Genomic DNA, 14,897 nt, shown 5'->3' with positions numbered 1-14,897 from the left:
AATTGTAATTACACTTTTTTAAAATGCAAACAAAACTTAAATTTTAACACATAGGCATAATAATAAAAAAAATAAAAAAACACACAATAGTCAAAACAATTGTACAGAAAATATAAATAAAATCTCCCCCACCCAAAAACTCAACCCATAAGTGCTATCCAATGGTAAAGGTAGGTAATGTAGGCATGATAAACATATTAATCACAAGTTTGCAAAAAGGAAATAAAAGGGGACCAATTTTTTTCAAATAACAAAGTCTTGTCTATTAGGGTATACCTAATTCTCTCCAGATGTAGTGTACTTGACAATTCTGTCAGCCATAATTCTGTCAGCCATAAGAGTTGGAACTTCCTTTTTCTTCCAAAACAAAAGAATACGTTTTTTAGCAGATATTATCCCATATGAAACAAACTGTTGTTGTACTCGTGCAAGTCTTAAAAATTCTCCGGAAGCTCCAAATATAATTAATATAGGGTCAGGTTCAATAAGCATACCCAATGTATCTGAAAATACCTGGAAAATTTTGTTCCAGAAACGTTGTAATTTTGGACACATGACGTAGCAGTGAGACAGGTTAGAGTCTAAAAACTTGACATTTGTCACATAATGGAGACACTTCTGGAAATATTTTATTTAATTTACACTTGGAATAATGAAGCCTATGAAGCACTTTAAACTGAATAAGACAATGTCTTGCATTAATGAAACATCTGTGAACCAGTTCAAGACTTTGTTCCCAAATTTCACTAGGAATTTCTACTGCAGGTTCTTCTTCCCAGGCAGATTTAATTTTCTCCATAGATGGACTTTTCACCTGTTCTAAAGTCTTGTAGAGCAACGAGATGATACTACCCTTTTGAAGACATCTTTCCAGAAATGTGTCCAGGCACATAGGTGTAGCCGTGACATAATTAGAAATGTTAGACTTCACAAAGTCTCTTGAAGGTACCTAAAGAAGTGATTAGAAGGGATAATGTATTTTTCACAAAACTGCTGAAACCCTAAATTTTTCCAAATCTCAAATGCACTATCTAACATCGATGGGCAAAAAGCGGGGTTAGCTGAGATAGATAACAAAAATGACATTTGGATGAATTTAAAATGTGTCATTAACTGTTTCCAAATATGAATACAATTATCAATAACAGGGTTGTGATTATAAAGTGAACTAGCTAAACCTTTGGGTGATAAAAGTATTGCATTAATAGAGTATGGAACACATTCCTCCTGTTCCAGCACCAACCATCTCTCCCACGCCGGAGTAAAATCTATCCATGAAGTCAAGAACCTCAGATTCGCAGCCCAATAGTAAAAAAGAAAATTAGGTAGGGCGAGCCCTCCCTGTATTTTGGATTTACATAGGTGTGGTTTCGAAATCCTGTGGGCTTTGTAGTTCCAAACAAATGGGACCAGGATAGAGTCCAATTTTTTGAAAAAGAATTTGGGCAGAAATACAGGAATGTTCTGCACCATATACAAAAATTGCGGGAGAAATATCATCTTGATTGCATTTACCCTTCCCACAAGAGAAATAGGAAGTGTTCTCCAGAAACTGATCATGGATTTAAGTTTTGACAACAGGGGTTGAAAATTAGCCTTGACTAAGTTGGAAAAACCTTTTTGTCACCTCAATTCCTAGGTATGTGAATTGCTCTGAAGCAATCTTAAAGGGCAAATGATGAAGCCAAGAAGAATCTTTGATAGTAACTGGCAACACACTCTTGTCCCAATTAATTTTATATCCTGCAAATGATTTTTATCCTTCACTGGACTGTGATCCGAGATAACAATATTATGGTATTTAGCCGTACAGACCTGGGGCATAAGTTTATCATCCAAAATGAAATAATCTATTCGGGTATAGATACTATGTACTTGAGAATGAAATGAGTATTCCCTAGCTGTCGGATAGAGAATTCTCCACACATCAAACATATTAGAATTACTTATATTACTATTTTTGTGGAGGATTTGTCCAAATACGGGTCAAGGACACAATTAAAATCACCCCCAATTATGAGATTTGTATCTGAAATAGATGAAATTAAATCAAACACTTTTTTTTGAAAAACTCAGGATTATTACAATTTGGTCCATAAACATTGACTAGTGTTAATGGCACAGAAAATATTTCCCCAGCAACAATTACATATCTCCCTTCTTTATCTGAAATAGTCAAATTATGTTTAAATGGGACTCCTTTACAAAAAGGATAGCTGTTCCTCTAGATTTGGCAGAGAAATTGGAATGATATATTTGTCTGATCCATTTGCATCTAAATCTAACATGTGCAGTACGTTTCAAATGGGTCTCTTGTAGAAACATAATATCCAAAGACAGCGATTTTAAATTAGATAATATTTTCCCTTTCTTAACTGGTTCATTCAGACCTTTAACAAGTGGAGAAATGTAAACACACCCCCTTTGCGTTTAGATTATTTAACATAAACAGTGATTATTGCAATAGATAATCTCAATCAGCTCCAACCAATTACCTACACACCGGTAGTTGTTACCATAGAAACCTTTAGCACTGACCCACCCTCCCAACAGAATATTAGCTAACAGAACATGTTTTGCTGTTACCAGAACAAATGTACAGCACAACTCACCACGAAGTAGAAGGCAACAAGAACGTATAATAAAAGACAAAAAGTAGAAAAGAAAGCCGACCTCGTATTACTTGCAGAGACTTCACAAAAGTCCAACATGAGTCCGCTACATAACAGAAACTTCTACAAAACAACAGACGTTAATCTCGGGAGTTATTCCTCAATATTTACTTATCTGTGCCAAACTGTTCGATTGCAAATTTCCATGATTCATTCGCGTCAGTGAAAAGCTTCTCTCCCTCGCTGTACGTCACCCGAAGTTTCGCTGGATACAAAATGCCAAATTTCACACCGGGTTTATCCCGAAGGATCTGTCTTACCCTGGCAAAGGCTGCCCAACATTTTACCACAGCCGACGGGTAGTCTCTGAAGATCTGGTTGGAGCAACCGTTGAAGGTTAGCTTTCTTTGTGAAGACACTTTGCGCATGATGTTTTCCATTGTATGGCCATGGTGTACCCGAGCAATAAACTGACGTGGTGGGTCACTGTCTTCAGGTCGGGAACGAAGAGCACGGTGCGCGCGATCCAGCACAGGAAGCTAATTCGAGCACCTCCATCAGCAGCTTAGCTACAAATTCTCTAGCACCTTGACTGTTTTCCAATCCTTCTCGGATTCCCGCGATTCTTATATTTTGCCTCTTAGAACGGCCAGATCGATGCATTTCTCTGTTAATTCTAACACCTGCTCGGACAAACTTTTAACATGAGCTTGTAGTTTCATAACAGCATCTGACGAGGCCGTAGCGGTCTGTTCAAGATGTTCGAGAGTTGTGCGATGGTCATTTATGATTAAATGCATTGCATCAAACTTCGCATCAATTTTCCTCTCCAGCGTCGCAATCTCCTTTCAAACTTTCTTTAATATCAGTCTTAACTTTGCCCAGATCCAGTCGGAGAGATTCAATTGCAAGCAGCACCGGGTCATTACTTGCTGTTCATCTGGCCTCTTCCATCAAGCCTGCGGTCTCGGCCGTACTTTCTCCCTCAGCGACATCTTTCTTTCCTTGTTTCTTTGAAAATTGCTTAAATTTTCTTGCTTACTCCATCTTAAACACGGAAGTCCCTATAGTCCCCCCATTTTAAATAGTAAACTATTTAAAATGGGATTGACCGAATGGGATTGACCGAATCAAACAAATGTGAACACTGCAAGAGAGGATTACTTCCATGTTATCTGGTCTTGCCCCCCAGTTACTAAATTTTGGAAAGAAATTACAGGAAAATTATCTGTCTACCTTAAACGTAATATCCCAGCAAACCGTCATTATGTCTTCTAGGAGACATATCACAAATAAACCCTCCACTGGACCATACCTCACCCTTACTTCTGTCTCTGGTTATTGCCAAGAAAATAATTTTGATCAACTGCAAAGCTAAAAATAAAATCAGTGTCACACAATGGCAACAGCTATCAATAGACCATATAAAAAACAACAACAACAATAAAAAACTGATAGCCACTTTCAAACATAAAATAACTAAGTTTAATGAAATATTTGGCACCATTTCTGCATCTCTAAACATTGGCATACCCTGACAAGTGAATTAATGCCTCACTAATTACCCATATTACTTAAAACATGCAGGGTTTTTTTTTTTTTTTGTATGTATCAATATTAGTGAATACCCTTTAAATAAACTTATATTAATACATCAGGAAGTGTAAAACATAAAGACATTTGATATATTCTTTGGTATTGTGTTGCACTTTACTTTGAATAATACAATAACAATAACACTATTATATACTATTTTCATCATTCCCTCCATCATTAGGTATAGGTGTGTATAAAACTATATGAATGCATATATAAGTATATAGTTTTGTGTATGTATGTTTATGTACATATATATTTGTATGTATGTCTATTTATATATGTGTATATGTATGTACGTATGTGGACATATATATGTACGTGTGTGTGTATGTACGCATGTATATACGTATGTTTTTGGCAATTAATTTGAATCACTTTGAACTGCTGCTGTATGGTCTATATGAAGGACATTAAAGCCCTGAATTACATGTATATCTAGTATATAAGTACCCTTATCTTCTTCCTCTCCTTTCTACCTATCATTATCATATATATATATATATATCTAAAGTCTCTCTCTCTTTTTTTCTTCTTTCCTCCTCTCCGTTCTTTCTTTAGTTCCTTCTTTTTCTTTCTTTCTTTCTTTCTTTCTTTCTTTCTTTCTTTCTTTCTTCCACTGTAATGTGCATATACAACAGGAAACCAACTAAACCAGTCAATGGCCATTGAAACCCTTCCCCCCTCCATTACTTTCTATCTATTCTCTTTTACTCTTCTTTTCTGTCTATCTTTTCTATCTACCTTCCTCCTTCTCTGTATCTACCCCTTATTTGAGTTCTTTTTCTATTCTCGATTTACCTTAGTTTAACTTTATTTTATTATAATTTTTATTTTTATTTTTTTTACTCAATTTTGTTTAACTTTCTCTCCTTTATTTTCTTTGTGTGAAAATCAGTTAATAATTAATGACAGCAATAACATCATACCTTTTATAATGTTAAACATTTTGGTTCAGGTTGATGCAGCGTCCGTGTATGTATGTACAGTTGTATGCAAAAGTTTAAGAACCCCTGAAAATTTCAATAATTTTCATTTATAAATATTTGGGTGTTTGGATCAGCAATTTAATTTTGATCTGTCAAATAACTGCAGGACACAGTAATATTTCAGTAGTAAAAATTAGGTTTATTGGATTAACAGAAAATGCGCAATATGCATCAAAATGAAATTAGACAGGTGCATAAATTTGGGCACCCCAACAGAAAAAAATCACATCAATATTTAGTAGAGCCTCCTTTAGCAGAAATAACAGCCTCTAGATGCTTCCTATAGCCTGTAATGAGTGTCTGGGTTCTGGATGAATGTATTTTGGACCATTCCTCCTTACAAAACATCTCCAGTTCAGTTAGGTTTGATGGTTGCCGAGCATGGACAGCCTGGTTCAAATCACCCCACAGATGTTCAATGATATTCAAGTCTGGGGACTGGGATGGCCATTCCAGAACATTGTACTTGTTCCTCTGCATAAAGGCCCGAGTAGATTTTGAGCAGTGTTTTGGGTCGTTGTCTTGTTGAAATATCCAGCCCCGGCGTAACTTCAACTTTGTGATGGATTCCTCAACATTATTCTCAAGAATCTGCTGATATTGAGTGGAATTCATGCGACCCTCAACTTTAACCAGATTCCCAGTACCGGCACTGGCCACACAGCCCCACAACATGATGGAACCTCCACCAAATTTTACTGTGGGTAGCAATTGTTTTTCTTGGAACGCTGTGTTCTTTTGCCGCCATGCATAACGCCCCTTGTTATGACCAAATAACTCAATCTTTGTTTCATCAGTCCACAGCACCTTATTCCAAAATGAAGCTGGCTTGTCCAAATGCACGTTTGCATACCTCAAGCGACTCCGTTTGTGGTGTGTGTGCAGAAAAGGCTTCTTTCACTCTCCCATACAGCTTCTCCTTGTGCAAAATGCGCTGAATTGTTGAATGATGCACAGTGACACCATCTGCAGCAAGTTGATGTTGTAGGTCTTTGGAGGTGGTCTGTGGGCTGTTTTTGACCAGTTGTTCATAAACATATTAATGACAAAAGTGTCATTACACTGTATTCAGCACAAACTAGGTGTCATTATCATGAGTTGGAGTGCCCTGTTTAGCCACCAGAGGGCACTCCAACATGGACTATTTTTCACTTTAGACTACATCACCCATAATTCACCTCCTGGACTCATTATCCTCGTTTCATTGCACTCAGTGCAGAATTAGTGTCTGTCTATTTATACTCTGTTGTTTCTGCCTTTGTTTGTGGTTCGTTGTTTTTGTTACATGCACTTTGTGACTCTGGCTTTCTTTTGTGGACTGTTTCTGTGGAGTTTGACCATTGCCTGTCTGATTATGCCTTTGGATTTACCAATAAATGCTGCGCTTGGATCTTAACATCTTGTCTGTGTGCATTCCGTGACAGAACGAACCACCACTGCAAGATCCAGCAGCATGAGGGTTCTTCCCGCCAGCCACGGGCAGGGAGCGTGTGGCTTTGCTGGGGGCGGTGAGGGCCTTGCAACAGGGAGAAGAGGAGGTAGGGTGTTTTGCCTAGTATTTCTGGACAATGGCGGTGGGGCTAAGATACAATGATGAGGCTCTTAAGGACTTGTTTAATGGGTGTCTAAGGGACCCTCTGTCTCAATGGGAGATGGAGGGGCTTCGGGTCCTGGATTTTTGGGACTTTGTTGGCTATCTCTCCCATAGAGTCCACTGGGCAACACCTGCTCAGCCAGAAGGTGCTCCAGCCCATGAGTCCGCTTCAGAGCTCGCTCCAGCCCGTGAATCCGCTCCAGAGTCTACAAGGGAGGTGGGCGCTGAGTCTCTGCTTCCCACACGTAAAAAGAGGAAGAGGAGGAGGAAGGCTTCCATCCCTCAAGATCTGGAGGCCCCCCCAGAGTCCGCTCCAGCCAGTGAGCCTGCTCCAGCCAGTGAGCCCGCTCCAGCCAGTGAGTCCGCTCCAGCCAGTGAGTCCACTCCAGAGGTTGTTCTCTGTTTTCCCAAGCACCTTGCCCTGCCGGCGCCAATTATGCGCCTTGCCCTGCCGGCGCCAACTATGCGCCTTGCCTTGCCGGCGCCGCCAGAGCAGCCTGCCGTCATCGGGCTGCCGTCGTCCCAGAGCAGCCCGAGCAGCCTGCCGTCGTCCCAGAGCAGCCCGAGCCTGAGCCCGCTGCTGTCACCGAGCTGTCCGCTCTCCCTGATTCGGCCACAGAGGCCGTCACCGAGCTGTCCGCTCTCCCTGATATATGTCTGTCTATTTATACTCTGTTGTTTCTGCCTTTGTTTGTGGTTCGTTGTTTTTGTTACATGCACTTTGTGACTCTGGCTTTCTTTTGTGGACTGTTTCTGTGGAGTCTGATTATGCCTTTGGATTTACCAATAAATGCTGCGCTTGGATCTTAACATCTTGTCTGTGGGCATTCCGTGACACTAGGCTATCATAATATGTGAGGAACATGTATGTACATGTTTGTTTTTGAAGGAATAACGTTTATGCGTGGTTATTGAAAAAACAAAAAACTTAACTCACTGAAATAAGGCCAAAAAAATATATTAAATCTGTGTTCACAAGACTTCTGGGTATTGGAGGTTGTAGACTAGAGTTTTTGCCTCAGAATGAAGTAAAAATTATTCTGGCTACTCGTTCATATAAAACAATAGAGAGATTTAAATTTTCTAAGACACTTTTTGTCAAGAAATGTAGTATGCATGGAGGTGTGAATCATCATGAATAATGGGTCATTTACACCTTTACAAAAGAATTGCATAATGAGTTGTAATGACCTGCAGTCAAGTAGGCTGTGAAAAAACTCTCTGTGATCATGCTGATAACAGGATTACTGTCCACTCTGGACAAAAAAACATGATTTTTGTGATCTCATGCATGCATATATTATTGCACATGATGTGAAGAAAATTTTGTATAGGCCTATGTTAAATTACAGTACCAGTCAAAATATTGAACACATTGCCATTATAACGTTTTTAAAAGAAGTCTCAAGTTTCTAACCAAATAATGGTTTTCTATTTTAATATACTTTAAAATATAATGTATTTCTGTGATGCAAAGCTTCTGAACATTCCTACCTCTATGGCATTTCATATAAGCTACTATATTTGTTATATGTGACCTGATCCAGCAAAATGAGTCACGGTGACCCAAATTTCAAAATTGAGATTTTGGTATCAATGGAAAGATGAGACAATAAGCTTTAATATGATATCGTAGTCAAAGTCATACCTTGAATGGTTTTAAAGATATACCCATTTGAATTATGGTCGTCTGCCCTCTTTTTCCAATTGAAAACCTGAGAAAATCGCTTTTAAAGTTTTTTGCCCGTTTTTTTGTTGATATCTTTCAAAATCCATTGCATTTAAAGGGATGAACTATTTATTTTACAGCTTAATTTGACCAAAGACATTTTTATATATATAAATGCTATTAAACCAGGCTGAAGCTCAAATTATTTTAAAGTATTTATTTGAATTAATATTTTATAAGGCACTTTTATAAATATTTACTAAAATCAGAAAGATTGAACAGAGGTGCTACATTTTTGCTTGAGAGAGAGACAAACAAAGAGAGAACAAATAATGCCAGCCTATGCAATCATATCTTTGTGTAGGCTAGTTGACAATAACAGTGTAACAAATTCATAACGGAGATACCAGCACGCGCTAGTCTGACAGGAGGATGGCTGGACCAATCGCGTGCCTGTCAGTCGAAACGGGGCTTCCGATTGATAAAAATCAGCGTTTATGTCAGTGTGTTTACATTTCTAAGCTTTTTGATTGGATCTATACAACGTGTAACACCATATTTGGAGAGCAGAGATAGTGACGTTTCAGGGGATACCAGGAAATGGTCATAACGCTACATTCACACGGGGCATCAGCGTCAACGCTTGACGGAGGGCGTGTCTGAAGCGAGTGAAGCGATGTGACGGAACCCACAATTCAGTTCGGCAACGCATGACGTCACTCATTCAAAGTAAATGAGAAGCATTAACGCCGGCGCCCCGTGTGAATGCAGCGTAAGTGACGAGAGGAGTTGAGAAGTTCATTTCCAGCAAATTTAGTAAAACCATGTCAAATTTAATAGCCATTTAAATACCTTTACTCAATTATCTGGACTGCAAAACTTTGGGAGATTATTTTTGAAAGTCTGTTCTTTGAAATTAGCTTTAAAAAAAAATCGATTTTTTCATTGTTTTTCCACATTATCGGCCCATATCTTAAAATGGAACGTTGCAACTTCCGACTCATTTCGCCAGAGCGGGTCACATATTATATAGCCTAAATGTTAATGTGCAGTTGACAAACTATACATCATTGAAAAGATCTAAGACTCAAGCTTCACATTTTGACTCTTAAAATCTTATATTGACCGTAATTTCTTAATATGCGTAAAAGCATGCACATTTGGAGAAATATTGATGGATTCTCATATGTTTATATCAATTTTCTATACAGAGGAGTAATATTTATTCAATATTTATTGTCATCACTGTGAGCACTGGATACTGTGTTTTCAATTCATACTTGCAGCCGGAGGGCGCTCTGTGCACCTTAGTTCACAAATACCTCCTAAAGAAGAACAGATACCATGTGACAATCCAGGAACTAACAGAGGCCAGAGATCACTAACTATGGCAATTCAAAACACTTTTGAAGATAATAAATATACGATTGAGACGATGTATGCATGTATTGACTGAATTTGCGTCTCAATAGCACTGGCTCCGTGGGCATGGCCGCATTAGCGGATAATGAGCTGAATCACTGACTTCTGACATTGCTCTCTTTTCATACAGATTACATAAACAGAGAATTTTTGTTTTCGATTTGACTTACACGATTTGAAACCTGACATTTCAACGTTTCTTTAGACATAAGTCTAATTTTTTTTTGTGATTAGTATTCACTAAGTTACAGTTCATTTTCTGAGAACTATCAGATTGGACTTCCTTCAGAGGGAGACGAGAGATCACGCATCATGTTAGTTTTCTTTATTTTGCAAAAAGCACAACATTTTGTTTTTACTCTGAGTGTACACAAATAAAAGAAGATATTCCACAGATTAAAATGGTGTATAACTCTCAATTGTATGTGCAACATTGACAGAGTATTTTGAGTCTCTTTCACACTGGTAAGAAAAAAAACGCGGTGGTATCGCCGGCGATACCTCAGACCTCAGAGTGTTAATGTCCCGCTGGCTGGCAGTAGTGTTTCAGTTAGTAACATACGTTAATAATGCACACAAATAATGCACAGCTCTTAGAGTTTTAACTTGTTGGACTCAAATATAAAGAAATGCAGTCAGTGCTTATGTCAAGCAGTTCAGTAAAGTTGGCAATATATTCACAGATTCGAGCTTCCCGGATGAATAACTCGTGAGCTAAACGTTGTTAAAACACAAATGTAGCTACTTCCAATCATAGTAACCTAGACAACAAGCTACAACAACCCAATTTTCCTCAAATGTGCTTTATAATAAATTGGTCTCTATGAGTAGGCGGCGGAGATACATGTCTGAAGGGACCGTCTGAAAAGTTCAAAACCCAAAACCCTTTTGCTCATTTTATATTATGAAAAATAATCAATAACTTCACTGTAACACACTGTACTGTCACCAAATTCAGTTTATACATCACTGCTCTCTTGCTGGTTAGGTACTACAACAGTGGTGGAGGGAGACAGCCTTCGCTCCAAGCCCTCTTGCATGAAGGAAAGCACAGACCTGACCAAACATGATTGGGGGTCCTCTCGGTGAGAGGAACACCATTTGACGAACAGGTTCCACTTCAACGCATAGAGGTTCCTCATAGAAGGAGCTCTAGCGGAAGTGATAGTGTCTACAACCGACTGGGGGAGATCACTTAGAACCTCTGCGTCCCGTCCAGGGGCCACACATGAAGTTTCCACAGGTCGGGACGCGGGTGCCAGAGGGTACCCCGTCTCTGAGTCAGAAGGTCCTTCCTCAGAAGGTCCTTCCTCAGAGGAATGGGCCAAGGAGGTGCTGTCGCGAGGAGCGTCAGATCCGAAAACCAGGTCCGAGTGGGCCAATACGGAGCCACTAGCAAGACCTGCTCCTCATCCTCCCTGACTTTGCATAGGAGCTGTGCGAGAAGGCTCACTGGGGGAAACGCATATTTGCGTAGGCCCCGGGGCCAGCTGTGTGCCAGAGCATCCGTGCTGAGCGTGCTGTCAGTCAGGGAATAGAACAGCTGGCAGTGAGCAGTGTCCGGGGAGGCAAACAGATCTATCTGTGCAACCCCGAAGCGCTGCCAAATCAGCTGGACCACCTGGGGATGGAGTCTCTATTCACCCGGAAGCGGAGGCTGCCGTGAGAGCTCTTCAGCTGCACGGTAGAGCATGCCTGGGACATGAATGGCATGAAGTGACCTCAGATGCTTCTGACTCCATAGCAAGAAATGGCGGGCGAGATGCGACATGCGGCGGGAGCGTAGACCACCCTGATGGTTGATGTACGCAATGGCCGCAATGCTGTCCGAGCGGACCAGTACGTGCTTGTCTGTCAACAGCTCCTTGAAGCGGCTTAGTGCAAGACGTACTGCTAGCAACTCGAGGCAATTGATATGCCACTGCAGTAGAGGCTCCATCCACAGACCTGACACTGCATGCCCGTTGTACATGGCACCCCACCCTGTGGCAGAAGCATCTGTGTGGACCACAGCATGCCTGGACACTTGTTTGAGGGGAACTCCAGCCCTCAGGAACAATGGGTCTGACCACTTGGTGAGATTGCGACGGCAGTTCGGTGTCACAGGGACAGGGAACGTACCGCGCTGCCACGCCCATCTCAGGACCCGGCCGTGGAGCCAGTGTTGAAGCGGCCTCATATGAATCAATCTGAGCAACGTGACTGCGGCTGAAGATGCCATATGCCCCAGGAGCCTCAGAAAGAGTTTGTCCTGCGCTTGAGCATACTCAGGCAGTTCAACACTGACTGGACGCACTCCTCGGTGAGGCGCGCTCTCTGGGTGACCGTGTCCAGTTCCATACCGAGATAAGAGATCCTCTGCCCGGGGGCGAGTTTGCTCTTGTCCCAGTTGACCCGAAGACCCAACCGGCTGAGGTGAGCTAACACCATGTCCCTGTGTTCGCACAACTGCTCCCGTGAGCTGGCCAGAATGAGCCAGTCATTGAGGTAGTTGAGGATGTGAATGCCCTGTTCCTTGAGCGGAACAATGGCCGCCTCCGCAACCTTCGTAAAAAAGCGGGGAGACAGGGCCAGCCCGAAGGGTAGGACTTTGTACTGATATGCCCGACCCTTGAACGCAAACCGTAGAAAGGGTCTGTGTCGAGGCAGAATCGAGACATGAATGTACGCGTCCTTCAGGTCGATCGCTGCAAACCAATCCTGGGGACGGATGCATTCGAAAATGCGCTTCTGCGTAAGCATCTTGAACGGCAGCCTGTGAAGGGACCAATTTAGGACACGCAGATCCAGAATTGGCTGTAGCCCACCGCCCTTCTTAGGTACAATGAAGTAGGGGCTGTAGAACCCTGCCTCCATATCGGCTGGAGGGACCGGCTCGATTGCATCCTTCGCCAGGAGGACAGCAATTTCCGCCCGGAGAACAGGTGCATTGTCCAGTGACATGCGAGTGTAGTGGACTTGCACGAGCTGAAATTATAAATCCTCAGTCAATTTTAGTCAACTTTGATGAAACTCCCCTCAGCTAGCACGTCTTTTTGAAGTGACCAGCAGCCTTGTCACCTGACCTGAATACTGTATGCTGATTCGCTAAAATAGATTTATCAGTTTCTGTACACAAACAACAAGGGTGCTTGTCAGTTTCTGCTGTAAAACGTGAACTCGCGATGCCTTTGCGAGTGGACAATACTGGCTTTTCTGACGAAAAAGGATTTAGGGTTCAGAACATACTATATGTGGAGAATAATACACAGCAGTCAGTTAATTTTTTTTAAAAGTGGCATTTATCGATTTTTGCAAATGAACTCTTCAGTTTTTCCTGGTTCCTCTTCAATTTTCTGGTTGCTTTCTTAAATGCATATTGCCCGCCTTGCACAGTTGCCCTGGCGGTGGCTCCGGGGCTTGGGCCCATCATCGCTGCTTGCAGCTATATTAAAAACTGTTATAAGCTTTCTAGACTGTTCTAGACTAATTTCTAGAAATCCCACACAAACAACATCCATCTCAACATTTAACAACTAGCCAACCATAATGTGTGAGTTTCATTAACTTACCATTGTTTATTTCAATGCTATTCAGAATTGTACTTCACAAATTCCAGAATTTATTTTTTAAGCCAACCCTACATTCTTCACTGGTTAGCAAAAATATTGCCTTTTGCAATTATTAAGAATGCAAATTGCCACCATATTAAATCTGGAAAAATTTGCTGTCATGGACACAAAAGAAGATTTAGTAGCGAATATGAAATATGACAATTTATTGAGAAAAGTCTAAGACAGGAAGAGTGCGAGAGTCAGATGAAGCATGTGCAGATAAACAGTCACTCTTGGCAGCACAGGGACACAATGGACAGCCGTGTTGCTCTGATGTGAATCCAGCATGAAATCTACAGAAGACAGGTACAAAGATCCGCAGAAGACAGGAACAATAATCCACAGGATGCGAAGAACAGGACCAGGGAGACTCAAACACAACCAGAAAACACGGTAGAAACACCAAACGATCTGACAACACAGGATAGAATGCAAAGGTCTTAAATAGCAGTGCTGATGAGCCACAGCTGGCGCTGATCAACTCAACAGCGCGATCAGAGACACACACACACACACACAGAGAGAGTGAGAATGAGTCAGTGATCCCATAAACTGACATTTGCATTTTAATATGGTATTTTATATGCTTGATGACATGGGGGCTGAAGTATCTCCTGAAGTAATCATATGGAGTCTCAATGAAGTCAGGGGGAAAGTGCTGGTACTCAGGCAGGGCTTGGTTGTCCAGGTCAACCTTATTCCAGGTGGTTAGCCTGGCTGCTGGCTTTGCCTTTATTTATATAGTGCTTTTTACAATGCAGATTGTGTCAAAGCAGCTTTACAGTGATAACTGGTATATAATTTTGGCTGCACAGCAGCTCTTAAAGAAAATGGTGTCGTTGTCCAGCTTAAGTAAATTCAGTATTGATTCATTCCGTTGTAAGAATCAGTAGTTATTAATTTAGTTAATTTATCTATAACAGCACTGGAGTAAACAGTGATGTCATCATCCAGCTCAGTTCAGTTCGTATATAATGGTGTCAATGCAGGCAGATCAAAACATTGTTGAATATTATATGTCAAGTTTCCCCAACTAAGCAAGCCAAAGGTGGAAAATGTGTGCTGGCTGGTCGTCGTCGTCCTCAAGCTCCTCCACTATTAAATACTATTGTCCAATGTTATAATGCATTATTTGTAAAATGGACATGCTGTCACTTGCGCTAGTCTTACCTGAATGGGGCATATGATCAAATATGATCACTTCATTTTTTACGCCACAACATTCACTAATTTCTTGAAATCCTACACAAACAACATCTATCTCAACATTTAACACAACTATTCAACCATAATGTGTGAGTTTCATCAACTTACCATTGTTCGTTTCGACGCTATTCAGATCCGTACTTCACAAATTCCGGAATGACGCTGAAGTTTGAAATGCCCCGGGCAACTCCTGATTGGTCAAATGCCATGGTGTCA

Source organism: Megalobrama amblycephala, linkage group LG1, assembly GCF_018812025.1.
Source record: "Megalobrama amblycephala isolate DHTTF-2021 linkage group LG1, ASM1881202v1, whole genome shotgun sequence".
NCBI classification, from domain to species: domain Eukaryota; kingdom Metazoa; phylum Chordata; class Actinopteri; order Cypriniformes; family Xenocyprididae; genus Megalobrama; species Megalobrama amblycephala.
Note: the sequence above shows the minus strand (reverse complement) of the source record.